At 47.7% G+C, this 25,419-nt stretch overlaps 1 long non-coding RNA gene across 1 annotated transcript in view; it reads left to right on the top strand.

Annotated features, from left to right (window-relative positions):
* LOC115830990 overlaps positions 1-2,684 on the top strand; it is a 61,776-nt gene extending 59,092 nt beyond the window's left edge. Inside the window, exon 5 of the long non-coding RNA XR_004026537.1 lies at positions 1,759-2,684. This is a non-coding gene — a long non-coding RNA (uncharacterized LOC115830990). The remainder of the gene's footprint in view (positions 1-1,758) is intronic.
* Positions 2,685-25,419: the final 22,735 nt, after the last annotated feature.

Below are 25,419 nucleotides of genomic sequence, written 5' to 3'. Positions count from 1 at the left end.
TGAGTCCCATCTGAGAGTTTAAGAGCAGGAATAGATTAAAGACAAATCATGTAAAATACCTTGACTCCTGGGCTTGCTGATGCATTCAGCCTGAGCCATCTTTACCTGTGGATAATCTTGGATTTCCCAATTGGGCTTCTTGCACACTCCATGGTAGAACGTCAGAGGAAACTTTTTCAAGCGAGAGCTGTTAGATCATGAGATTCCCCAGAAAGATACAGATACAGGTATATGTCATATTACTGGAATTCTAATTCAGCTACCTTCACAGGCCTGGGAATGTGTTTTTGACACAGGGGCATTAGGATTGTTTCAGCTGCAAGTGACAGAAATCTAGCTCACACAGTCTTAAGCAAGAAAGGAAATGTATTGACTCCTGTAAGTGCACCAGGGTCTGGATCCACTGTCAGGCACAGCTGGATGCAGACTCCAACAGTCTCATTGGGATACCCACCCCCTCCCTCCCACCTCTGATCATCCCAGGTAGCTCCCTTCATGGGTCAAGGTGGCCACCAGAAGCTCCAGATACATCTTTTTATCAACAGCCCCAGAAGAACTTCTCTTTCTCAGTAAAATCCCACAGTGTATTTTTTGGCACTAATTGTCTTGGCTCCGTCCCATTCCTATCCCTGAACCAACCACTGTGACCAAAACCGTGGTATCCTCTGATTGTCCAGGCCTGAGTCATGAGCCCACCCATGAGTCTGATATGAGGTCCAGTCCATACAATGTACACGAGCTAGGTCTGGGGCATGGTGGTTCCCTAAGGACAACTGGGGTGCCCTTCCTAGAAGAAGGGGGGCAGGGAATGGGTGCTGGGCCAGCATCAGCAGCAGAATTCTTAGGCACTGGACTGTGGAGGGCTCAGAGAGGCATGGGAGCCCTGAGGTCCCCACAGGATGTGGGATGGTCTTTCAGACCTTCGGGGGGGTCTCTGCTCACCAACATGCTCAAAGCACCCTGGCCCACACCGCGGGCAGCTGGAAGGTGCCAGTCCACTGAACATGTGTGATTGGCATGAATCTCCTGCCTTCCTTTGTCAGAAGGCTAGGAGTGGATTTGACCCCTTTACTCAGACCCTCTCAGCAGCCCTGCCCCCACAGGCTCACCCCAGCAGGGTCCAGTGCTTGGCTGCCAATGACGCCAAGGACATTAACTGACAGTGACTTAAGACAGGGGTTCATGACCTCAGGGTAACCGAAGAATACCTGAATCTGAATTCATCAGTCTGCATATATGGATGTGAGTGCATCTCCTTTCCCCACAGGAAAAAATCTACAACTTCCATCAAATTACTCAGGGAGACTTATTCTAAAGAGACTGACAACCACCAACATCAATTTTGACTCCCATGGGCATCTGTAAATAGCTTCAAGGTTTTAAGGTGAAATGTCATGTACCATAATACACATTCTGGAGAAGCAGGAAGCTACAGGCCAACTTGAGATGAAAATCTCAGATCAACGTTTACCCAAGTGTGTTCCTTGGAATACAGGTTGACATGATATGATGTCCAGCAAGGGAAACAAAAACATATTCATGTTCAAATTAGTTGGGGGAAATGCTGGACTAAATAAGGTTTGATGGGGTTCTTTTTTCTGCAGGACTTCTCAGAGCCTTTAATATTCTAACATGCTTCGTGACTCTCTAGAAGGGGCTAGAGTAGGCAATGTTTCCCAGATTTACTTAATAAAAGCATTGTGTCTGTGGGAGTTTCATTTGGTTTGCAGCATCTTATTACATGTTTCCTGAATGCAGATTCATAGACTATCCGTTGGGGAACCCTCATCCTCACAGGATGTATGTTCATGGTGGTGTCTTCGAGTTTGTGCCATTGTGAAGCATTCTGTCAGCAAGCATCTGAACACTTCCAAAAAGGGGCAATATTTAGGAGAAATCGCTCGGCCTGAGTTAGAACAAATGCAGCTGCTGGTGTCTCTTGGTGCCTGGGAGCCCTAGAGTGTCAGAGGGAGGAGCGTGCACACTGGAACCAGCAGCCTGGTGCTGCGTCTCAGCTCTGTCGCTAACTGGCTATGCACCTCTGGGCATGGCACTTAACCCTTCTGAGCCCCAGCCTGCCATCTGTAAAAAGGGCTTGATGCGAGGATTGAATGAGATCATGCAGGAAACACAATGTCTGGCACTTGGAAGCATCCACCATAAACAGCCAAGGCAGTAAATGGCCCATCTGGGTTTGGTCCGTGCAGAGTTTACCCTCTGCCCTGGCGGCTCCAGGAAATACTGCCATGTGGCTCCTATTGCCTCAACCACATCCGACCTGTTCCTGACAGCTCCCAACATCTCCAGCTCCTTTGCTGGTGCTCCAGGCACCTCCAAACGTGGCGAGCCCCTCTCCTCTGCCCTCTTGTGACAGCTGACCTGGCAGGAGTGGGACCAAGACATCCAAGGCGGCTCCTTCCCACCTGCATGGGCACTTTCCTTAGGACATCCTTGCCCCCAGCACCACCTTGGGCCAGCAAGCCGTATGGAAATGGATGCAGAGGCACCACTGTTTGCTGACAGTTATACCCTGTCCTTAAGGTCACCCTTGGCGATCTGTCACCAGGAGCAGACAAACCCGCACCGCATCCATCCCATCAGAGCTTGTTTCTACCTGCATCTGTCATCGCTGATCGCATTTGAATGGGTTTAGTCTCTATTTTAAATAAAAGATTTATGCCTTAGCTGTCAGAGCCTGCCTTTATTTGAAAATTTAATCTTGTTTCTAGGAGTCTAGATTAACTTATTAGATTTAGGCATCCCTCGTGTGTCTGAGAGAGGAGGAGTAGATTCTCCTCCCTGCATTCGGCCCTGCACATCCGACAGTGAGAGCCAAGAGCTGGATGGGCTTCTCCATCCAGCGCGCCCAGACTGGACAGAGGCCCGCATCTTGGGCAGCTTTGTCGGGTAACCGTGTGTCCAGGGAGTGCTTTCTTGCACCCTCCGTCTCCGGGCCGGCTTCCAGGACCTGTGCTCACTGCAAGGGACACCCATCAAGCCAGCCCTTTCTCAGAGGTTTTGGGGAGGCTTCAGGAAGGACCCCCAGTGGGGGCCCAGCTTGTCAACATGGGCTGTGCCAAGGAGTTCTGAGTTTCCTTCAGGTCTGTATTGTACCTTCCACCCCCTCAGAGCTCCCGCCCTACCGCTTAGACCACACGAAGCTGTGGGGCTGTGGGCAGCCACTTCACTTCCCCGACCTTGTCTGCAGGTGGAGACAGTGGCAGTGCCCCTCCCGGGCTGCTGCGTCACTCAGTGTAAAAGCAGGGAGGCACTGGAAAGCTGCTGTCTGCAAGTTTGTTGCTACTTCAAAAGGTGCAAGTGGGCCCTCACCTCCTTTAGAGGTGAGGATGAGCTACCCAAAGCGAAAAGGAGCTTCTCAGCGTCTCAGTGGAGTCACGGCCAGGCTGCCCACACCAGGTGTCCGGACCTGTACCAGTGCCACGGGGTCTGCCCCATCTTCTCTTCCCTCTCCTTCCCCTCTCCCTCTCTCTCCCTGTCTCTTTCTCCTCTCCCCATGCTATTGACCGAATGTTTGAATTCCCCGCCAATGCCTTCCTAACCCCCAATGTGACTGTGTTTGGAGACAGGCTCTTTAGGAGGTAACTGAGGTTAAATGAGGTTGTAAAGATGGGCCCCTGAGCCGATGGGACTGGGGCCCTTATGAGAAGAGGAAAAGGGGTCCCTCCCCATGCAGGGACTACCACAGCGAGGCAGCAGCCACCCACACGCCAGAGAAGGGGACTCAGAGGGAAGCCTTGCTTCACCGGCACCTTGATCTTGACTCCTAGCCTCCAGAATTGTGATAAATAAATTTCTGTTGCTTAAGCCCCCAAGTCTATGGTATTTTGTCATGGCAGCTCCAACAGATTCAGATGCTCTCCCTCCTCCCTCTCATTCCCTCTCATCCCTCCTCCGACTCCCCAGCACCAGAGGTCCCGGACTTTCCCGTTGCAATTCCGCCATCTGCTGGTCCGTCTCAAGATAGCAGGCAAGGTCCGTGCCTCGGAGCCGCTGTCTCCTCTAGGGCAGCCCAAGGCAAGGGTGGCCCTTCCACAGCCAGCACCCCGCCCCCCACCCCACAACGCACACACTCATACACACATGCACACATGCAACAGCACAGACGCGCACACTCATACATACACACAGGCACACACACACAATGCACACATGCACATTTACACGCATACACACACACACAAGTGCACGTGCACACTCATACACATGCCCACACACATTTACACTCACACACACCTGCACATTCTGGCACATGTGAACACACAATCACACACTCACACACACACATGCACATTCTCACACATTCACACATGCAAACGCACTCATACATGTGCACACAAACTAACATACATGCGTTACACAAACACCTACCACCCACTCCACTCACATATCACACATCACACACACACACCCCCAGCCACGGATGCGCCGAGCTGGCTTCTCCCACCCCCTGGTTTGCCCTCCGTACACATTTCCCCAGACATCTCAATTCCTGACGAATGGGCAAAACTTTTATTGAGCCACACGCTTCTTAAAGTCAGGACCACGGCCAACTCCTTATCAACCCTCATTGCCCGCCCCCCCCCCCGCCCCCGCCTCAGTGCCTGGCATCCAGTAGGAGTGCACCAAGTGTTCAATGACTAAAGGAGGCAGTTCTCTTTGGGGGATTCAATTGGTTTTCATCTCTTTGGGGCTGTGAGCTCAGAAGCAGGCATATTCCTCCTGGTTGGACTTCAGGCTCACAGGCAGGTGTCCCCACACTCGATCCCCTGCACACAGCCCCAGGCCACCTAAAGGGTAACCGACAAGAGCATCATCACCTGTCTCATTGGCCCCAAACCAATCTCTGCAAACCAACTCTGAGTGGGGACGCACATCTCTTGCTTTGTCACTTGGCAGAGCAACTCAAAGGGAGGGAAGACACAGTGGCTGTTGCCACAGTTCAGCTGCCTGGGAGGTGCTGTTATCTGATGGGCTAGTGAAGATGGATCTGTCCAAGGGGAGAGGGAACCCCAGCTTCACTGTGCAACCTTGAACCTCCTCCTTGGCCCTAGTTCTTAAATTGGCCCAGTGAGGCTAGGGAAGATGAGGCTCCCAGGCCTGGCAGGCTCACTTCAATCTCTGGAGGGAGGGCCAAGCTGAGGGTAAGGAGAGGAGGGCCCACCTCAGGCTCAGCCTCAAAAGGGGCGTAATAACAGGATCATGCACAGCAAGCACTGCCCATCCTCCACTGCCTGTGCTCTGATGTGGCTCAGTACAGTGACCACGGTTACTGATCTTGTCTTTATCTAAAATGTTGAGGCCAGGCACAGTGGCTTATGTCTGTAATCCCAGCATTTTGCGAGGCCGAGGCCAGCAGATCACTTGAGCCCAGGGGTTCAAGACGACCTTCCTGAGAAACATAATGAAATCTCATTTCTACAAAAAAAAAAAATACAAAAATTAGCTGGGTGTAGTGGCACACACTTGTAGTCCCAGCTACTTGGGAGGCTGAGGTGGGAGAATCACTTAAACCTGGGAGGATGAGGCTACAGTGAGCCATATTTGTGCCACTGCACTGTAGCCTGGGTGACAAAGCAATACCCTTTCTCAAAAAAAAAGATACTTATTCATTGTGGATATTTTGCATAAATTTTGATTTTTTACAAAATCAATGTAATATTTTTACAAAATATTACATTAACGAAAGTGAGTACTCAAACAGATACACGTTCACCTATGTTCCTGGCAGTATTATTCACAACAGCCAAGATGTGTCAGCAACCTAAGTGCCCATAATCGGATGAAAGGATCAACAAAATGTGGTCTATCCACACAATGGAATAATAAGCAGCCTTAAAAAGGAAGGACGTCCTGACACAGGCTACAGTACGGCTGGACAAATCCTGTGTGATTCCACTGCTATGAGATACCTAAAGTCGTAAAATTCATAACAACAGAAAGTAGAATGGTGGTTGCTGGGGAGGAGGGGGAATGCGGAGTTTTTGTTTAATAGGGGAGAGAAAGAGCTGGGGAGATGGGTGGTGGTGATGGCTGCAGAATGGAAATACACTTACTGCCACTCAACTGTTCACTTTAAAATGGTTACAATGGCTAATTTTATGTTATGTGTACTTTACCACAATAAAAAATACTGCATGATTTCTTCATCTTGATTATTTATCTTCATTACTGAGGGGTTTTTTTGGTGCTCTCTTCAATTTTATGCATGAGTTGGGAGCTTCCTGTCTCACCCATGTCCAGCTTTAAATTCCCCATATCATCTTCATTTTACAAAGGATGGGGCTGAGCCTGAGGAATGTGAGAAGTTAAGAGACCTGCCCAAGGCCATCTAGCAAACTAGAGGTGAACCAGGAATTCAAAAGCCAAGCTCCCAGCTAAGGGCTTAGTCCAGTATAGCTCCCCCTGCTGCCCACCCCCAAGAAGCTTCCAGGGAGCTCTGTCTATACCACCATCCTTTGCTGCTCCTAGAGGGGAGACTGACTCCACAGGACAGGGCCTCACTGGACCCAGAACTCCTAGGGTCCAGCTGCGCCCACCTCTTTTGAAGATGGGCTCCACATTGACCCCACAGAGAAAGTTCTGGGCAGATGCAGGGCTGCTGGGCAAATGGGGAAATCAGACTGGGTCAAGTCCAATTTTTGCATTCTCTGGCTGTGACAATGGCTGCAACTTGTGCCCCTTCATCCTTCTCTTTTCCTCCTTCACTAACAGAATCCACGTTTTCTAGCTAGACACAGGCTGCTGGGAACAAAGCCCTCATTTCCTAGCTTCCTTTGCTGGCTGTGGCTGCCTGTGACCTCAGATCTGGCCAAAAACCCAGAGTCAAAACATCATGTACAGCTTCATAGAAGTGTCCTTATGAAGAGCAGTGCCCCCTTTCCTCTCCCTCCCTCATTCCTGCTGTCTGGGAAAGCAGGCACGATGGCCAGTGCACATGCCACCGCATAGGAAGAAGCCATGAACTGAGGACAGTGGAGCCCAGGATAAAGGGGGCTTGGGCCAGCCCTGGCCTACCGACCTGCTCTCTTCTGTTTGAGTTTTGGGTCCCAGCAGGACACAAGGCCATATGCCCCGTAACAGCAGCCACCATGGCTTCCCTTTCCACAGGGCAAGGCTTGTCTCTCACGCAGATCGTTCTCCAGTCCCTGCTGGTCTTTCCTGGAACACTTCCCAGTGAATTACTTTCACACAAGTCCTCCCTGGGTGGATTTCTGGAAGCCCAACATAAGACTTCCCTCCCCTTCCTAGCTGGTCTTTCATAGGCCACATGGTGTCCAGTACAGCTGAGGACCAGCTCTGGATCACCTCACCCTGTAAGTGAAGACAGAAACTTCTACCAAGTGTAAGTCACTGCCATGTGCACTTGGGCAAGCCTCTTGGCCTCGGTGGCTTTAAGTTTCTCACCTGTGAAATGCAGATAAAGCCAAATAAGAAAGTAGGCATGAACACGTTATGTAAAGTGTAGAGTCATGTCACAAACTGAATGTTTGTCGTCCCAAAAATCCATGTTGAAATCCTAACCCCATAATGTGATCAAGAAGTGGGGCCTGTGGGAGGGGATGAGGTCATGAGTATGGAGCCCTTGTGAGTGGGATTAGTGTCCTTATAAAAAGAGACAAAGAGGCTAAGAGCCAAGGAGGCTAAGGCAGGTGGATCACAAAGTCAGGAGATCGAGACCATCCTGGCCAACATGGTGAAACCCTGTCTCTACTTAAAAACACAAAAATTAGCCAGTCGTGGTGGTGTGCACCTGTAGTGCCAGCTACTCAGGAGGCTGAGGCAGGAGAATCACTTGAACCTGGGAGGCGGAGGTTGCAGTGAGCCGAGATCACACCACTGCATTCCAGCCTGGGCAACAGAGCAAGACTTCATCTCAAAAAAAAAAAAAAAAAAAAAAAAAAAAACAGAGAGCATTCGTCCTCTCTCTGCCAGGTGAGGATACAAGGAGAAGGCGGCCATCTGCACCCCAAGAAGACAGCCCTTACCAGAACCTACCACACTGGAACCCTGACCTCAGACTTCCAGCCTTCAGAACTGTGAGAAATATGTTGTGTAAGCCACCTTGCCTGTGGCATTTTTGTTGCAGCAGCCCAAAGTTATTAAGATGAGGTACTTATCTGTATGATCTGGTGAGTGACCAATCTTTAAAACCAACAGCTCTCCACCAAATCAGTGACGGTCTCTGAGCCCAGGATGTGTATTTATTTCCAGCAATTCTGGCTGAGAGATCCATCCCTGAGACTCTTCTATAGGGAACGTGTCCTGAATGTCCTCTGTGCAGCACCAAGACTGTGGGGACCAGCTTGTCTGAGGTGCCGAGGACCTGCCTGCCCTCCACAGCCATCATCACATCAGCCATTCCCCAGATGCCCCCACACCCTCACCCGTGGCCACCTGGCCTCTGCCTGCAGGCACCCTGCATGCCACCAGTTCTGCTGACTTCTCAGCCAGGTCTTCTCGCTGGGCGACGAAGTGACAAGGTGCTGGGGCAGCTCCCAGAGCAGCCTCCTCAGCAGGAATGCAGGGACAGGGTGCTGCCCCCAGGGTGAAGGGCTGGAAAGCAAGGAGAGGGAGGACACTGTGGGGAGTGGGGCTGACAAGAGCAACTCCCTGCTAAGGTGTCACCAAACCCACACACTTCACACTTTTCGAAGCACTCCCTGTCTACGCAGTCTCCTTATCCCCAGTGAGGAGACAAGAGTTCAGAGACTTCAGAGGGCGTGCCAAGGTCACAGGGCAGTGAGAGCGGTGGTGTCCCTCCTCGTCTTCTGACAGCAGGACACTGTGTCCGCCCACCTTCAACATTCCTCAGAATGTGGAAAATGGTCCAGATACTCGGGCCCTTGGTGGTAGACGTAGGAAGGACAGGAAAGGACATGCACCTGCTGACCACTGCCCTGCTGTGACCCAGCCCCTTAAAGAAGGGCCTGGACAGATGTAAAGGCAGAGGGAGGGCATCTTCCTGGGGCTCTGGGCCCCACAACGTACCCCTCCCAGAAACCTGGACCTAGCTCAGTTGAGGGGATGCCTCAGTATCCACTTTTCTCTTCTGATGCTAGCACCCCAATCCTGATTTGGGGAACCACCCCTCCTCATGGGATACATTCTGAGTCCCTTGTCAAGGGTCCTGCCCTCTCCCCTGGCAGAGGGGTATCCTGTGACCAGCAGCCAAGCTGGTCAGCTATGTTCCCCACCAAAATTCGAGCAGAGGGACACACAGATGGCACAGCCAGTGGAGGCAGATGACACATGGCTCTGCCCCCAGCTCAGGCTTCCCAAGACCCAGATTTCCACATTTTCCTGCTGCTCTGAGAGCTACTCCAGCTCCTTCCAACAAATGTGTTTGGTCCAAGTGAGTCAAGGCCAGTGGCTGGGGCTTGCAACCCCAGTGTCTGCCCTGTGGCCCAGCCAGCCCCAGCAAAGAGAGACTTGGAGGAGTTCAGACCCAGCTGGCCACACGCCCACAAGCCTTGTATGAACTTTTCCTGTTGGACCATGGGGAATTGGCGGGGGGCGGGGTGGGGTGGCAGCATTCATGACACTGAAGTCACAGCTACTCCCAATCATGTAGGGTGGCACTTAATCAGAATCAGGAGCCGGAGAACTGGGTTCGAGGGCAGGACAGAGTGGGAAAGGGGCAGCCAGCTACCCTTTCTGCACGGCTCCAGGGGTGCCAGCCCAGGGTCCTCCATGGAGACGCAGAGCCTGAGCTGCTTCCTGCAGCTCTGCCTAGAATGCAACATGGGGGCAGCTCCCACCTGCCTTTCAGACCCCCTAGCTCTCCCTGCCTCAAGGTCCCATGGCTCTCAGTCCCCACCTTTCTTCATCTGGAAGGAGCCCCTGGGACACTGGAGCCAAAATCACAGCTCAGGCTTCTGGCCCTTCGTTTCTCTCCTGGGCAGAAGTGTCTCTCTGCTCTGCAAGCTAATAGTGTCTTTACTATTTCCCACATGCTTACTGTGTTCAAAACTTTAGGTGGATTAACCCTCACCACCACCTGGGAGCTAGGTGTTATTATTAACCCAAATGTTGCAGGTAAGGAAACTGAGGAAGAGAGGTTAAAAATTGTGTCCGTGGTCACACGGGCAGTAAGAGGCAGAGCCATATTGTGCACTCGGGCAGTCTGGTTCTAGCACACCCTTAAACTTTGGACCATACTGCCTTAAGATGAAGAGGGCTGTGTCCTCTCTCCCAACCCTGAGCTCAACCCGAGACTCCACCCAGGACCTATGGCCAACTCCCTCCCTTCTTGCCACCTTCCTGACATCTCATCAGGCTCAGCCTCTGCCTGCACAGTGGTCCCCAAATGCTGAAAGCGCCCCCTCCCTTCCTCTGCAGCCCCACCCTGCCCAGCCCTTGCAGTGATGGCCACGACTTCCTCCTCCCACCAGAGTCCCCTTTCACTCTCTCTCCTGTAAGCTTTAAACAAGAGGCACAGCTGGGAATCTGCTAGGCAAACTGCTGGGACGCCTACACTGGGGCTCCCAAAGCCCCCTGCTGGGGCCGGCCGCCGGAAGGCAGACATTTGGAGCTTCTCAGCTGACTCCAGCAGAGAAGTCACCGCCTCATCACCGACTGCCACCATGCTGTGATTAGTTAATCACTAAGTGCGTGGGGCTTTTAATTAACTGCCAGCCCTGCACGGGCAGCTGTTCCACGAACCACATCTGATCATGACGTCCCCAGTCCGGGCTGATGGAACACTTCAATCATGCAATTGATGCTTGGATATTTTGATGCTGCAGGGATGGCAGCTGCCACTTCTGCAGCCCTAATGGAAGCCACCAACCATAGGATAAATAATACACCATAGGAAGGAGGAAGAGAGCAGATATGAGTTGGGGGACCATCAGGTGCTTAGGGGAGAAGCAAACTCTGCCCAAGATATGTGAGTGTGTTACTAGCATAATGTTTATCTATTTATTAGAACTAAACTCAAACAAGTCTAAGGAATAAAGAAACCTAGAGGTGCCACATGAACAGAGAGTACAAGAATTCAGGCATGGCTGGATCCAGGAGTACAAATGAAATTACCAGAGCAGATGGGGCTTCAACTGTCAGAAGGGCTGTATTTACAGGCTCTACAAAATCAACTGAAGCTCAGGAACATATTTGAGACACAGAGGAGACAGGGATGTTTTCACTTCCCTCATAGGCACTGCCTTTGCTTTCCTCTGATGCGGTTATTCCCCACACTTCTGGACCTCGAAATAATTCTGTCCCTACTTCTGCCGTAGGCTTCTCGTTTAATTTAACCATTCAGCCACATGTCTGTGTTGTCCAACAGACTAGAATTTCCCAACTTCAGCACTATGGACAATTTTGGCTGAATAATTTTTTGTCATGGAGGCTGCCCCGTGCCTGGCAGGGTGTTTAGCGACATCCCTGTCTGGAGTGCACACCATGGCTCCCTTATTGCCCGTGTGACCAGAGACACAATTTTTAACTTCTCTTCCTCAATTACCTTACCTGCAAAATTTGGGTTAATCATAACACCTACCTCCCATGGTGGTGGTGAGGATTACTCCACGTAAAGGTTTTGAGCACAGTAAGCATGTGGGAACTATTAACAGCACTACTAGCTTGCAAAGCAGAGAGACACTTCTTCACAGGAAAGAAAGGAAGGGCCATAACCACGAGCTGTGTCTTAGGCTCCCATGTCCCAGGTGATCTTTCTAGGTGAAGAAAGCTGGGAACTGAGAGCCACAGAGCCTTGGGGTAGGGAGGGCCAGGGCAGCACAAAAAGATAGGTAGGAGCTCCCTCCAGGTCGCATTCCAAGTAAGCAGAGCTCCACAGATGCCAGTAGCACCCACCAAACCAAAAATGTTTCCAGACATTGCTAACTGCTGGAGGTTGGAGGGGGCAAAATCATCCCCGGATGAGAGCTCCTGCAGGGCAGCGTCTATCTCTGGTGCAGGGCCTGGCACCCACGGGGTCTCAGTGATGCTTTGTGGGAACAGGTGAGAGGGAGGAGGTGAAATAAGTGCAGCCATGGAATATCAGGGGAAGCTGAGCACGTGGGAGGGAGGAGGTGAAATAAGTGCAGCCATGGAATACCAGGGGGAGCTGAGCACGTGGGCTCACGCGCTACAGAGGGAGACCCGTGTGATGCTGTGTGTCCCATGCATTGAAAAGATGAATGCTTGTGCTGGGTCACTGAGAAACTCCTCTGGCACAGCAAAATTGCAGATTCGGAATTGGAGGCGAGTGGGTGCTAAGAAACTGAGCAGCAGCAGGGAAACTCAGACTCAGGGAGTGGAGGGGCTTGGGGGTGGGAACTCAGCCCCCCATGTTCTCCCTGCAGCTCCACACCACCGTTCACATGCACCAAAACAATGGCAGCTGGCAATTTCATATGCCAGGCACTGCTGTAAGCACTTCACACCTATAGCCTGATTTCTGAACCCTAAACAGTGATCTATGAGATTTGTCATATCGTTTTATCCCATTTTACAGAGGAGGAGAGGGAGGCAGAAAGGGTTTTATTGTTGTTATTTCTGTACTTGTCACAGATGGCCAGTGGCAGAGCTGGGATTCAAGTCTTAGTGACTTGGCCTCCGAGTTCATGCACGTGCCTGTTACACTCCATTAGCCTCTGCCAGAGGACAGAAAAGCTGGCCTCTTTTTTGGCAGGACTGCATAGAGGAGATGGCTCTGGGGACAAGAAGTGGCAAAACACCTATGTGAAGCTTTTCAAAGGAGCTGGCAGTTCCATCATGAGGGCCTTCCCCATTGGGCTAACTAGAAAGGGCTGTGGATTCAAGACCTGGGGGCTTGCTTAAATTCTTGACCCTCCACTGATTGGTTGTGGCACCATTGCTTCCCTTCTTGGGCTGCAGTCTCTTCAGCTATGCAATGAGGAAAAGAATTCCAGTTTCCTGAGAAGCAAGAGAAATGGGGACTCTACTCCCTGCCACTGGTGGGACCTCAGTCAGCAACTTTACCTCCTTGACACTTGATTTCTCCAGCTATCATGTGGGGATTATAATACCTCTTTTGCCAGTTCGTTGGGAGAATTAAATGTGAAAATATATGGAAACATCTAGCATAGTGCCTGGTTGGCAGTGGATGAGACCACAGCACCCGAGAACCAGTATCAGCCTCATATCACACCCCAGATGTTTCCTCCAGGGCCTGGCAGCCTTAATCCCAGCCCCAACCCTCACTCTCAACCCAACTCTCATATCCTAGGGTCAAACAACAAGAAAGCTGGGACACCTATGAGCAGGGGTCAGCTCAGCCTCCTCTCCCCACCTCTATGCACAAAGACTTCACACCCAGGGCTTTTTTTTCAAGGAAAGAATTGCAAGGCTGGTTCCGCAGGATGGCTTCCTATAAAACAGATGCCTCCGGCATCCCTTCCTGCAGTGTGCGCTGCCATAAGAGGCCACTCCCCTGAGGGCAGCAGAGGGTTAGGGGTTATTACTACTTAAATTACAATGATTATAACCGGGCTGGGACTTGTCAACCAGGCCACCAGTATGGAGCAGGACTAGGTTAAGGTGGCCAGACTAAACCACCCCCGCTTGATCAAGTTGCCCAGAATCTGGGGTCAGTCACCCTCTGTCTACCCACTGGGCCAGACTTCTAGCCTACCAGGCTGGGCTTTCTCTAGGAGACTGGTAATAGAGGGAAATGAGCCCTGAGTTATCATCCTGGACAGCAGGACAAACCCTCCGAGAGTCTATGCTCAGTCCCAAAGCACCTCCTCATGGATTCTTGCCTCCCTGCTCCAGCTGTGGTGTTGATGACCTGTGGGAGGAGGAACCAGGGCGAGGACATTGCCTGGACTTTGCTGAAGTTGTTTCTGTGCTTATCCCTCTGCACTGGTCCCCCTGGTCTGGCCTTCCCAGGGCCTTCATTCTGTGCATTTCAGCATCACTCCCACCCTTGGTCATCATAGGCCCATGTGTTTGTCCATGTTCTATATGAAGCACCTACTGAGTGCCTGACTTGGTAGAGGTATCTCATTGGATGCTCACAGTTGCTCGGAATAGGGATTATTATTGACTTTATTTTACAGGACACAAAACTTAGACCAGAAAGGTTAAGCAACCTGCCTGAGGGCACACAGCTGGCACATGGTGGATTTGCCTACAGAGCCTGGGCTCTTAAATCTGAGGCTCTGTCATCATCATGCTATCATGTGCCTTGAGTTTCTGCAACTTTGCAAAGCCCTCAGTTGTCTCATGAGCACCTCCACAAGAGAAGCAACGGTGATGTCAATGCCATGTTACAGATGAGGAAAATGAGGTCTATGAAAAACTGGCCTCCCTATAGTCATGAGATCAGGAGGCCCCAAGGAAAGGAACAGAGTCAGTGAATCCCCTGATGCCCAGCCCTGCACTCTGCCCACTGCCCTGCCCAGCCTCTCTGTAAATCCCTCATCCCAAAGGCCTCCCTCTCCCTTCCAGTCCCCCTGTGGAACGCAACAACAGGTGCACCAGAGAACTTTCCAGGTGTTCCCAACCCCTTAGCCTTTCCCTCTCTCCTCCCAGTGGCAAGCAGTGAAGTGTCAGGGTTTCACTGGCAATGAGACCTAGTAGGACCCTTAGCCTCAGTCAGCTCAGGTATGCACTGGAGATAAATCCCCCACCTAATGAGAGCCTGGAAGGAGATGGGGCTTGAGCTCAGACAGGTGTGAGTGCAGCTTCACCACATAGTAACTGACAGCCTGGGTGATCTCGTGTCTTGAAGCCTTGGGCTCCAAACCTGTAAAATGAGATAAGAATCTCTACTTCTCCAGATCAAAGATAGGGAGATATAATTTTGTCTTTGTAACAGTAAAGTGGGTGGGATTATTACCTAATCCAGGGGTCACAAACACAAATGTCTTCAAGGGACAAGCAGATTCCATAGATAGGTGAAGCTGGCCAGGTGGGATTATAGCAACAGATGGCACCCCCCACTGCTCAAGGGAGCCAGTGCTATCCAGGCCCAGTCATATCAGACTATTTAACAAATCAGAAATCTGAGAGTGTGTGTGTGTGTGTGTGTGTGTGTGTGTGTGTGTAATTCCCTGATTTCCAAAACATTTTGCAGGTTGAATAAAATACATGTGTGGGCTAAATATCACTTTAATATGGTTTGGCTGGGTCCCCACCCAAATCTCAGCTTGAATTGTAATAATCCCCATGTGTCAAGGGTGGGGCCAGGTGGAGATAATTGAATTATGGGGGCGGTTCCCCCATACTATTCTCCTGGTAGTGACTAAGTCTCAGGAGATCTGATGTTTTTGCACGTGGGAGTTCCCCTGCACCAGCTCTCTTGCCTGCCACCATCCATGTAAGAAGTGACTTTGCTCCTCATTCATGTTCCGCCATGACTGTGAGGCCTCCCCAGCTATGTGGAACTGTGAGTCAATTAAACCTCTTTCCTTTATAAATTACCCAGTCTTGGGCATGTCTTTATTAGCAGCATGAGAACAAACCAAGACAACCTGCACCAGTTTGCAACCCCTAATCGAATCCTTTTCACTTCATAGCAGAAGGGCAAGACTAAAGAGGGCATGTAGCAAGCCCAGGGTCATCCAGCAAATGGACACAGAGTCCATTAGGCCTCATAGACTATCCCTGGCTCCTGGATCAGCCTGATCTCCACAGTTCCACATTGCTACTTGCCTGGTCTTTAACATCACCCTCACAGGCATCCAGCCCCAAGGCCTGTGCCCCCGGGAAGCCAGTAGTCTCCTCAAGGGCCCTGCAGAGCCAAGGAAGGACATTACTAGGGCAAAAGAGACTGCAGGGCTCTGAATATGTAAATCACAGCACACTCCACAGCACATCCATCCTGCGGCCTAATTGAGACATTTGCTTGGAATGTCCTAGAAAATAGGGCAGATGTGGCATTCCAAGAGTCAGAGCCACTCACCTGAGATGCCCTGCTGAGACAGGGGGACCAATGGCTTGTCTCTGGAACTTAGACCAGCCACAGGGAAGCCAGTTCTCACTAATAAAATTATATATTCTTTAGATGGTTTTTGTTTATTGCAATGATACTGGATATTAAAAGAGCAGAAAGTAGGACAAAATAAAAACAAGACATCTGCCCCATCTCTTCAGGAATTGTGCAGCACCAAGGTGAAAAATCCTGTGGATTTCACCGCCATCAACACCCCAGGGCTGGAGATGTGTTCAGACCTTTCTCCACTTTCAAGGCCCCCTCATCCTTGAGGGATGACTGCTGCCTGAGCCCTGTTTCTCAGACTCTTCTCTTGTGGAACCCCACTGGACTGGGGCCAGGAGAACTGGGTTCAAGTCCTGACTGTTCTTATTCCCAGATGAGTAGACTTGAATAAGTGGCCTCCCCATCTCTGTGCTTCAATATCATCTGCAGTCACTTGGCCCGATGTGCCTCGTAACTGTGGTGAGGGTTGAACAAGGCATAGACTGCAGATTGGCCTGAGCATGATCACATGAGTTTTGTCCAAATAATAATAATAAAAAATTAGCATGTCTTTTTTTTTTTTTTTTTTTTACAACAAAGTCTCACCATTGCCCAGGCTGGAGTGCAGTGTCACAATCATAGCTCACTATAACCTTGAACTCCTGGGTTCAGCCTCCTGCTTCAGCCTCCTGAGTAGCTGGGACTATCGGTGCACACCATCACACCCAGATAATTTTTAATTTTTTGTATTTTTTTGTAGCTATAAGGGTTTCATTATGTTGCCCAGGCTGGCCTCATAACTCCTGGCCTCAAGCAATTCTCCCACCTCAGCCTCCCAAAGTGCTGGTACTATAGGCATGTGTCATTGCTCTCGGCCAACATTTCTTTTCAAATTTGTTCCTGTTACAGTTTGGACATTTGTCCCCGCCAAATCTCAGGTTGAAATGTGATTTCCAATGTTTCACCTGGTGAAAGGTGTTTGGGACATGGGGGTGGATCCCTCATGAATGGTTTGGTGCCACCCCTGAGTTAATGAATGTGTTCTCACTCTATTAATTCACATGAGAGCTGGGTGTTTAAAAGAGCCTGACACCTCCTCTCTGACTCTCCTTTTCTCACCACGGGACAGGCTGGTTTCCCCTTCTCCTTCTACCATGAATACAAACTTCCTGAGGGCTTACCAGAAGCCAAGCAGATGCCAGTGCCATGCTTCTTGTACAGCCTGCAGAACTGTGAGCCAAATAAACCTCTTCATAAGTTACTCCACCTCAAGTATCCTTCATAACAACACAAAATGAACTAACACTGTTTCCAACTAGTGTCACATACAAATCAAAATTTCTAGCTTCTCAAAAAAAAAATCAGAAGATCTAGCCACACTGGGCTCACCTTCCCACATGGCCACAACCACCTGACACCAAGTGACAGCCACCCTTTTAGGAAGGGCATGTAATTGACAGTTCACCCCGCTCCACACACTCCCTACTGCCTTATACTCAGCCAGCTTCACTCCTCTATGTCACCTGCCTGACATTTGAATGTGAGACCCATGGCCTAGCACAACAGACATGAAAAGTCTTCATATTGCCAACCTCCAGCATCTTGCACCCCTTTCCCATGATTCTTCCCTTAGGATGGGCTGCCCATGTGCGCTGTGCCCTCCTTACCCTTGGGAGGTGAGCACACATAGTGTGTCTAGGAAGTTGTATGCATGCCCATCTGAGGCTTTCTTCCCTTTTCCTGTGGTGTGCCCCTGGAAGGTTATACTCCACCATTTTATCTCTTAATGCATGTGCCCAGGAAGTTGCTTCTCCCTGGTACCTGCATTTAATTAACACTTTGGTGCAACAGAGGTGGACCATCAAGAAATGGCCTCTCCCTAGTGCCAGCTGCCAATTTATCACTTTGGTGATTGCCAAACCATCACCCAACATCCCTAGTGCTTTGGGGAGAGCCCGCTCCTGCCCCACTCATGCCTGTCTAACTACGTCTAACAGTACCAGATGACCATCTGGCGCATTGTGGGCCTGGCCTTTGGTATCTTTTAAAATAACAGAGAAAGTCCAAGTACAGTGGCTCATGCCTGTAATCCCAACACTTTGGGAGGCTGAGGTGGGTGGATCGGTGGATCACTTGAGGCCAGGAGTAAACAAATTAGCTGAGCATGGTAGCACATGCTTGTAGACCCAGATACTCAGGAGGCTGAGGTGGGAACATCTCCTGAGCCCAGAAGTTCAAGGATGCAGTGAGTTATCATTGCACCACTGAATTCCAACCTGGGTGACAGAGCAAGACCCTGTCTCTAAAAGATGAAAGAGAGAGCTAATAATTTGTGTTTGCAAGAGTAGAATTCTGGTAACCCAATCCACACCCGAGCCCCCGACAAGGCCTCCAGCTGCCTTCTGTGGAGACAGGGGCAATGCTTCCTAAACATGTAGCTGCTGGTCTCTACTGCAGATTTGGGAAAGAGCAACCTTGGGTGAAGAAGCCTGAGAGTCACCCCCACATCTTGTTCATTCACTCATTCATTCACTCGCTGGCTGTATTTGTGCCTCCCCTACCTACAGGCCTGCTGAATGGGAACAGGCCACGTGACTGTGCCCTGCTGGCCTGAGCCCACCCCCACCACCCTTGATAAGATTGGGATAACAGCTGCCCCGAGGAAAATCAGGTCTGAGCCAAAGAGAGTGGACTGAGTCCTTTAGATTTCTTTCTTTTCAGGGAGTATTGGGGGAGGATTTGAACCAAGAAAAAATGCAATTTTTGGTGTCATCAAGTCCAAAGCTCATACCACTCGCAGCACAATAGCCAATAAGTCAAGAGACAAGGTCTTGGGGAAAGGAAAGGGACTTTCTTTTAGAGAGCCAGCAAACCAAGAAGATGACGGACTAGTGTCCTAAAGACATCTTAAGCTCATATGAATTTGGGGTTCCTTTAATGTTATGGGAAGAGGGAAAGGAGAGGGTGGTGGTCAAAAGGCGACTGATGACCACGGACATCTGTGCACCAGCAAGGGTAACTTTCGCTGTCTTGGTTAGGTCACAGTGCTCCTGTAAATCTTTAACACAACAGTATTAACCATGTGTACACCCTCCTTATCTTCCCAGGGGTTAGTTTTGGGAAGGGGCTATTGTCATCCTTGCTTTAAAGGTAAACTATAAGCTAAAATTGCTCCCATACTTGGCTTGGCCTACATACAGAAGTAAGCAAAAGCAGGTAACCTAAAAGGTAATCATCGCATAAGGAGGGAGATTAGAAGCAAAATAGAGTTAGTCATGCTAGACCTCCTTTTCACTGTTACAGTGGTAGGCGCCTACGCCGAAATGTCTTGTAAAGAAAAGGATGTAGGTAAAATGATCTAGAAGACCCTGACTGTGACACAGACAAAAGCAGAAAGCCAGAATACAAGGAGAGAAGGCACAACAGCTAGACAGACAGATCGACAGGAATGAGAGGGACGTGGAGCCCTCAGCCTTGGCTCCCATCTGTTCTGTTTCTGGTTCTAGTGCCCTGAGGCCCAGCTGTGTACCCTGGAGCCTTGGGTTCTAAGATTATCAGTATAATTTTCTAGTGGACATTTTGGGTGTGGCTTTCCAGCCCAGTTCACATGGTATCATTACTTCTATGTCCTTGTGGAAACTTCCTTCCTTCTCAGCAGAGAAACACTGTGTTGAGTTGGTAAGCAATAGCCTGCCCTCTCCTAGTGCTATTTTCACTTGGGCTAGTCTGAGTAGGTTTCTGTTCTCTGCATCTAAAAATGCTTTGACTAGTACAGATATTGATACAGCGATTCATTCTAACCTTAACTCAATGATTGATGCCCTCACTGGTTTTATCTACTCAATGTTTCATTTGAATAATTCAGTCATTCATTTACACATTGATTTACCATTTGTTTATTATAGCAAAAAATAGTTGTCAAGCACCTGCTATGTGGCAGACCCTGTGCTTGACACCCCAGATGATGTGGAAATGAACCAGGTGTGGTCTTTACTCTCAAAGCCTCGTGAATAATAACATGAATGGAATGCAATTAAGTATAAGGTAGACATTAATAAATATCAATGTTGTTAAGTCAAGTTTAGCCTAAAGCTCCCTCCTTACATATTTTAAGTTTTGGCCTAAAGGTTTTTCTGTACATCACGAACTGTAACAAATGGAAGTGTAAATAGACCGTAGCCTACACTTGTGCCAGTTACTGAGTTTTGGCAATCAAATGTAGCCAACTGTCCAAACCATATTCAAATAAGGCAAATGTCAACCTGTAACCAATCCAGCTGTTTCTGTATTTCACTTCTGTTTTCTGTATGTTGCTTTCCTTTATCTGTTCATAAATCTTCTTCTGCCATGTGGCTGTGCTGGAGTCTCAGAGCCTACTCTGGGTTGGGAGGCTGCCTGATTCACAAATCATTCATTGCTCAATTAAACTCTTCTAAATTTAATTCAGCTGAAGTTTTTCTTTTATCAGTGTGCATTGTACATTCAGTAGAAGGATAGGATTTCATGATAAAAATTAGAAAATATTTCTTGGAGAGACTAGGCCATAAAAGAGTTTCTACTTCAGTTTGAATTTGGAAATTAGAAAGAAGGAAAAATAAGAAAAGCCAGGGGTATTTCTCAAGTTTAATAGTAGCAGCCATTTGTGAAATGGGAGAGTATCTGAAAGATTAAAGAGCCCAGATCATTGGAAGAAAGTATCTACTCTTGGAGACACAACTAACATCATGGTTTGACTTTGATGCCTTCTAAACACACCCTTATTCCACAAGGCCAGGAGCCCAGCAAAAGTGCCTTCTAGTCTCTGGGCCAAGTCACTTCAGACCCACTCTGCCTCTCCTTCCCATTGGGAAACTAACCTGGGCTTCTGTTTCCCTTCCACCACCAGTGTCTCTGAGGTGTTCCAGTCAGAAAAAGTATAATAAAGCTTTCCAGCCCAAGGTTAATATCCTTTGAGGAAAGTGCGTTTCTCTTTCAAAGTTGATTTGTTTGCATGAATGTTCAGGGAAAAAATAGACCTTGGAAGATAAACTTTCAGCCATGGAAAACTTTCAAAACAGAACTTGCCCCCCCACAAGAACTGCAGAAATAGAGTCTAGACAGTTTTGATTATGCTGTTAGTTTTCAGTGGGGTTGTACCATTCCCTAAGAGACATTTAGGAAATTTGGGGAATTACCTTTGTAAGCCAAAAATAAAATCCTAAGTCCCCCTAATTGACTGTACAGACCTCTCTGGAACAAGAGAAACCTGAAAAATTGAATTCCTGGCCTTGATAAGAAGGAAGATTGAATACGCCTCAGTATAGTCCCTCCTTTATGGAGTTTAGGCACAACTGACCAGAATTAACATTAAAATAGAGATCCCAAGTTTCACAAAACAGATTCTTTGGCAATAAGATACCAAATTCCAACCTGACACTGGTATAGCATCACGTGACAGATAGAAGACCCTGAAGGAAATGAAACTATTTTATCCCAAGAGATTTTTCTCTGACATATTTTGAAATGGCCCTGCAAAGCTGTCTTTTGTAGGGGAAAGCTTGCATCTGTAAAGAACCTCCGTTAATGCAGCCAGGCCTATCTCAGATCTAGAAGAAATTAGCTAAGAGTCAGATACCTTTTAAGGTCTAGAAGAGACATTTACCATCTATTGTCTCTGAAGCCTGCTACCTGGAGGCTTCATCTACATGACAAGAACCTTGGCTTCCACAACCCCCTTTATCTTAACTCAAGCATTTCTTTCTACTGACTTCAAGTCTTTAGCTTAACTCTTTCAACCTATCCCTAATTAGAAAATCCATCTGTGACCTGTAAGCACCACCCCACTCCACTTCAAGATGTCCCACCTGCCTGGTGAAACCCCGTCTCTACTAAAAATAAAAAAAAAATTAGCCGGGCGTGGTGGCGGGTGCCTGTAGTCCCAGCTACCGGGGAGGCTGAGGCAGGAGAATGGCGTGAACCCAGGAGGCGGAGCTTGCAGTGAGCCGAGATCGCGTCACTGCACACCAGCCTGGGCGACAGAGCAACACTCCGCCTCAAAAAAAAAAAAAAAAAAAAAGATATCCCACCTGCCAGGCGCCGTGGCTCACACCTGTAATCTCAGCACTATAGCTATAATTTCAGCACTATGGGAGGCCGAGGTGGGCAGATCACGAGGTCAGAAGTTCAAGACCAGCCTGGCCAGCATGGTGAAACCCTATCTCTACTAAAATTACAGAAAATTAGCCCCACATGGTGGCATGCACCTGTAGTCCCAGCTATTCAGGAGGCTGAGGCAGGAGAATTGCTTGAACCCAGGAGGCAGAGGTTGCAGTGAGCCGAGATCGCACCACTTTACTCCAGCCTGGGTGACCGAGCGAGGCTCTGTCTCAAACAAAACAAATGAATATATATATATATATATATATATATATGTCCCACCTTTCTGGGCTGAACCATTACATATCTTACATATATTGATTTATGCCTTTGCCTATAACTTCTGTCTTCCTAAAATGTATAAAACCAAACTGTAACCCAACCACCTCAGGCACATGTTCTGAGGATCTTTCGAGACTGTTCCCTGGGCCATGGTCACTCATATTGGCTCAGAATAAAACTCTTTAAATATACTACAGAGTTTTATTTTTTTGGTCAACACAACCCACCAGCATTAACATTAGAATAGAGATCCTAAGACTCTATTTAGGGGAAAATCATAACCCAAATATGCTACAATATTTTCAAATTGGCAAAGTTGTAAACATTAATAATAAACATGATGATAGACTGTGGAATGACTAAAATATTATCAATTATTTTAGTTGTGACCAGACATTACAATATTGAAGTACACCCAAAAGGAGACTGTATTGTGAAAATTTTCTTTTTTATATTAGTTTAAAGGATGATAGCAATTTTTTAAAATGTATGCATGCAAATAAGTTTTATATGGATTTCATTTCCAAATGGCAAACAAGGTATTACAAAATGTATTAAAAGGGCATTAGCAAGGGACATTGTCTATGGCCAAGCTCTCCCCAAAAAGCAACTATAAAGCTCAAAAAATTTGATCAAAATCATCACACAGCACTCCAGAAATCAGCTGAAGGCATACAACAGTTGGAGCACCATTTATGCTTGAGAACTGCAGAAATCTGGGTAACAACAGTGAGAATCTGTGGCATTCTAGCCTAAGGCTGCTCCCATCTCCTGCTCCTAGCTAAGTCAGTGGGGAGGCTCCTCTAGGGTGGGGCACACTAGGAGGAGAGGCAGTTTCTCTGCTGCAGTTAAAGGGAGCTTACTTGACTTAGAGCACTGGGCAACATCCACTCTTGGCCGCCATGTTGGTTTAAGTAAAAGTTGCCAAGGCAGAAAAGCAGGAGGGCCAAAAAGTCCTTTAGACTGAGGTTGCAGTCATGACTGGGGCAAATGTTTCTGGCTAAAGCTGCGTGGTTGCATAGCAGAAACCAGAAAGTGCCCAATCTAGCCAGACTCTGCTGGCCAACTCTGAGGCTGCACAGATATGCACAGGAGATGAGAAAGAGCCCAGTAGAAAGCAAAAAATAGAGAAAGCATGAAAATGGACTGAAGTTTGAATGTGTTCCTATGGTAGGCTGCTTCTAAAATGGCTGCTATAAATGCTGTCCTCAGTATTAGCACCCTGTGTAATCCCTTCATTTTGGGTGAAGCTGACATAGTGACTTGCTTCCAAAAAATCATACTCTAATATGGCAAAAATGGTGGATGTCATTTCCAAGTTTAGACTGACTTCTGCCTTGCTCTCACTCTCTCTCTGGTTCTTCCCCCTTCCTGTGCTGATGAAGCAAGCTGCATGTCATGAGCTATCCTATGAAGAGGCACATGTCACAAGGAACAAAGGGTTTCTTGTGACAAAGAAGTGATGTTCTCTGTTCAGTGGCCTGCAAGGAACCCAATCCTGCCATCAATCACGTGAGGGGTGTGGAAGCAGATCCTTCCCCAGTCAGATGAGTACAACCTGGCCACCACCTTGATTGCTGCCTAAGCCAGAGAACCCAGCTAAGGCACACCCAGATTCCCGACCCACAAAAACTGTAAAATCTTTCTCTTGTTTTAAGCCACTAAACTTTGAGATAACATTAAACGGCAGTAAGATAACTGATACAGCTCCCATACCCACATATAGATTCATCAGCAGATGTCAGATGACTTTACTTGTTTAAGGTGTTTCAGCACAATCTCTGTCCAATTAGATATGCAGACACAGAGATAATGCTTAGGAAGCTAGCCTTAAATATTTTTAAAAAGCAAGAATGTAAGAAATTTCATCAGAAATTTCAGCAGCTTCACACAACAGAGAAGACAAGATTCCCAAATAGCAACTTCATGATTCACAATAAACCATGGAGTGGGGGAAATCAGAATCCAAAGTTGCTGCAATTGTTTTAACTGGCAAATAAAATTGTATATATTAATGATGTACAACATAATGATACATTATGGAACAGCTACATCAAGATAATTAACATATTCATTACATATCAATTAACATATCCATTGCAATATTTTCAATGCCCAGTTTTCAACAGAAAAGTACAAGATATGCAAAGAAACAGGAAAGTGTGACACATACTGAGGAAAATAGCAGATAGTAGAACCTGTCTCTGAGTTTCCCTAGATTCTGTATTTAGCAAAGATTTCAAATAGCTACTCTAAATATGTTCAAAGAACTGTTTAAATTTGTAAATAAAATTATGATAATAAAGAATTAACAGAAAAAGATTCTAAATAAGGAGATAGAAATTATAAGGAAAGAAATGGAAATTGTGGTGTTGAAAAGCATAAATTACAATTTTACTGTGAAGACCTATTACAACAGATTATATATGGCAGAGGAAGAGATCAATGAACTCGAAGATAGAGTGATAGAAAGTATCTATCTGAGGAACAGAGAGAAAAAAAATGATTGAAGTAAAATGAACAGAACCATAGGGGCCAGTGGGACAACATCAAGCCAACAGATGTATAATGAGAAAACCAGGAGCAGAAAACATATGGAAAAACCAATGGCCAAAAACTTTCAGAATTTGACTTAAAAAAAATTAAATACACATCCAAAATGTTCAATAAACCTCAGGTAGGATAAATATGTAGAGATCCACACCTAGACAAATCAGAGGCAAGCAGTCAGAAGACAGAAAGAAAGAGAAAAACAAGCAAGAGAAAAACGATTTATTACTACAAGAGGCAACAATACAATTAACAGCTGACTTCCCATATAAAACAATAGAGGGCAAAAAGCAATCAAATGACCTATACAAAGTGTTAAAAAAAAGACTGTTAACCAAGAGTTCCATTATCCAGAAAATCTTCCTTCAAGAATGAAGGTAAAATAAAGACATTACCACATAAACAAAGACAAAATAATTCATTAGTTCTAAAATCTTACAAATATATTGCAAAATTAATAAATCCAGATGTAAAATATCACATGCATATTATTTTGTTTATATTAAACTCAATAACAGGAAGAAAAAGTTTGAAATTGGATGATA

Source organism: Nomascus leucogenys, chromosome 2, assembly GCF_006542625.1.
Source record: "Nomascus leucogenys isolate Asia chromosome 2, Asia_NLE_v1, whole genome shotgun sequence".
Classification (NCBI taxonomy): Eukaryota; Metazoa; Chordata; class Mammalia; order Primates; family Hylobatidae; genus Nomascus; species Nomascus leucogenys.
This window is presented reverse-complemented; position numbering and strand designations above follow the sequence as displayed.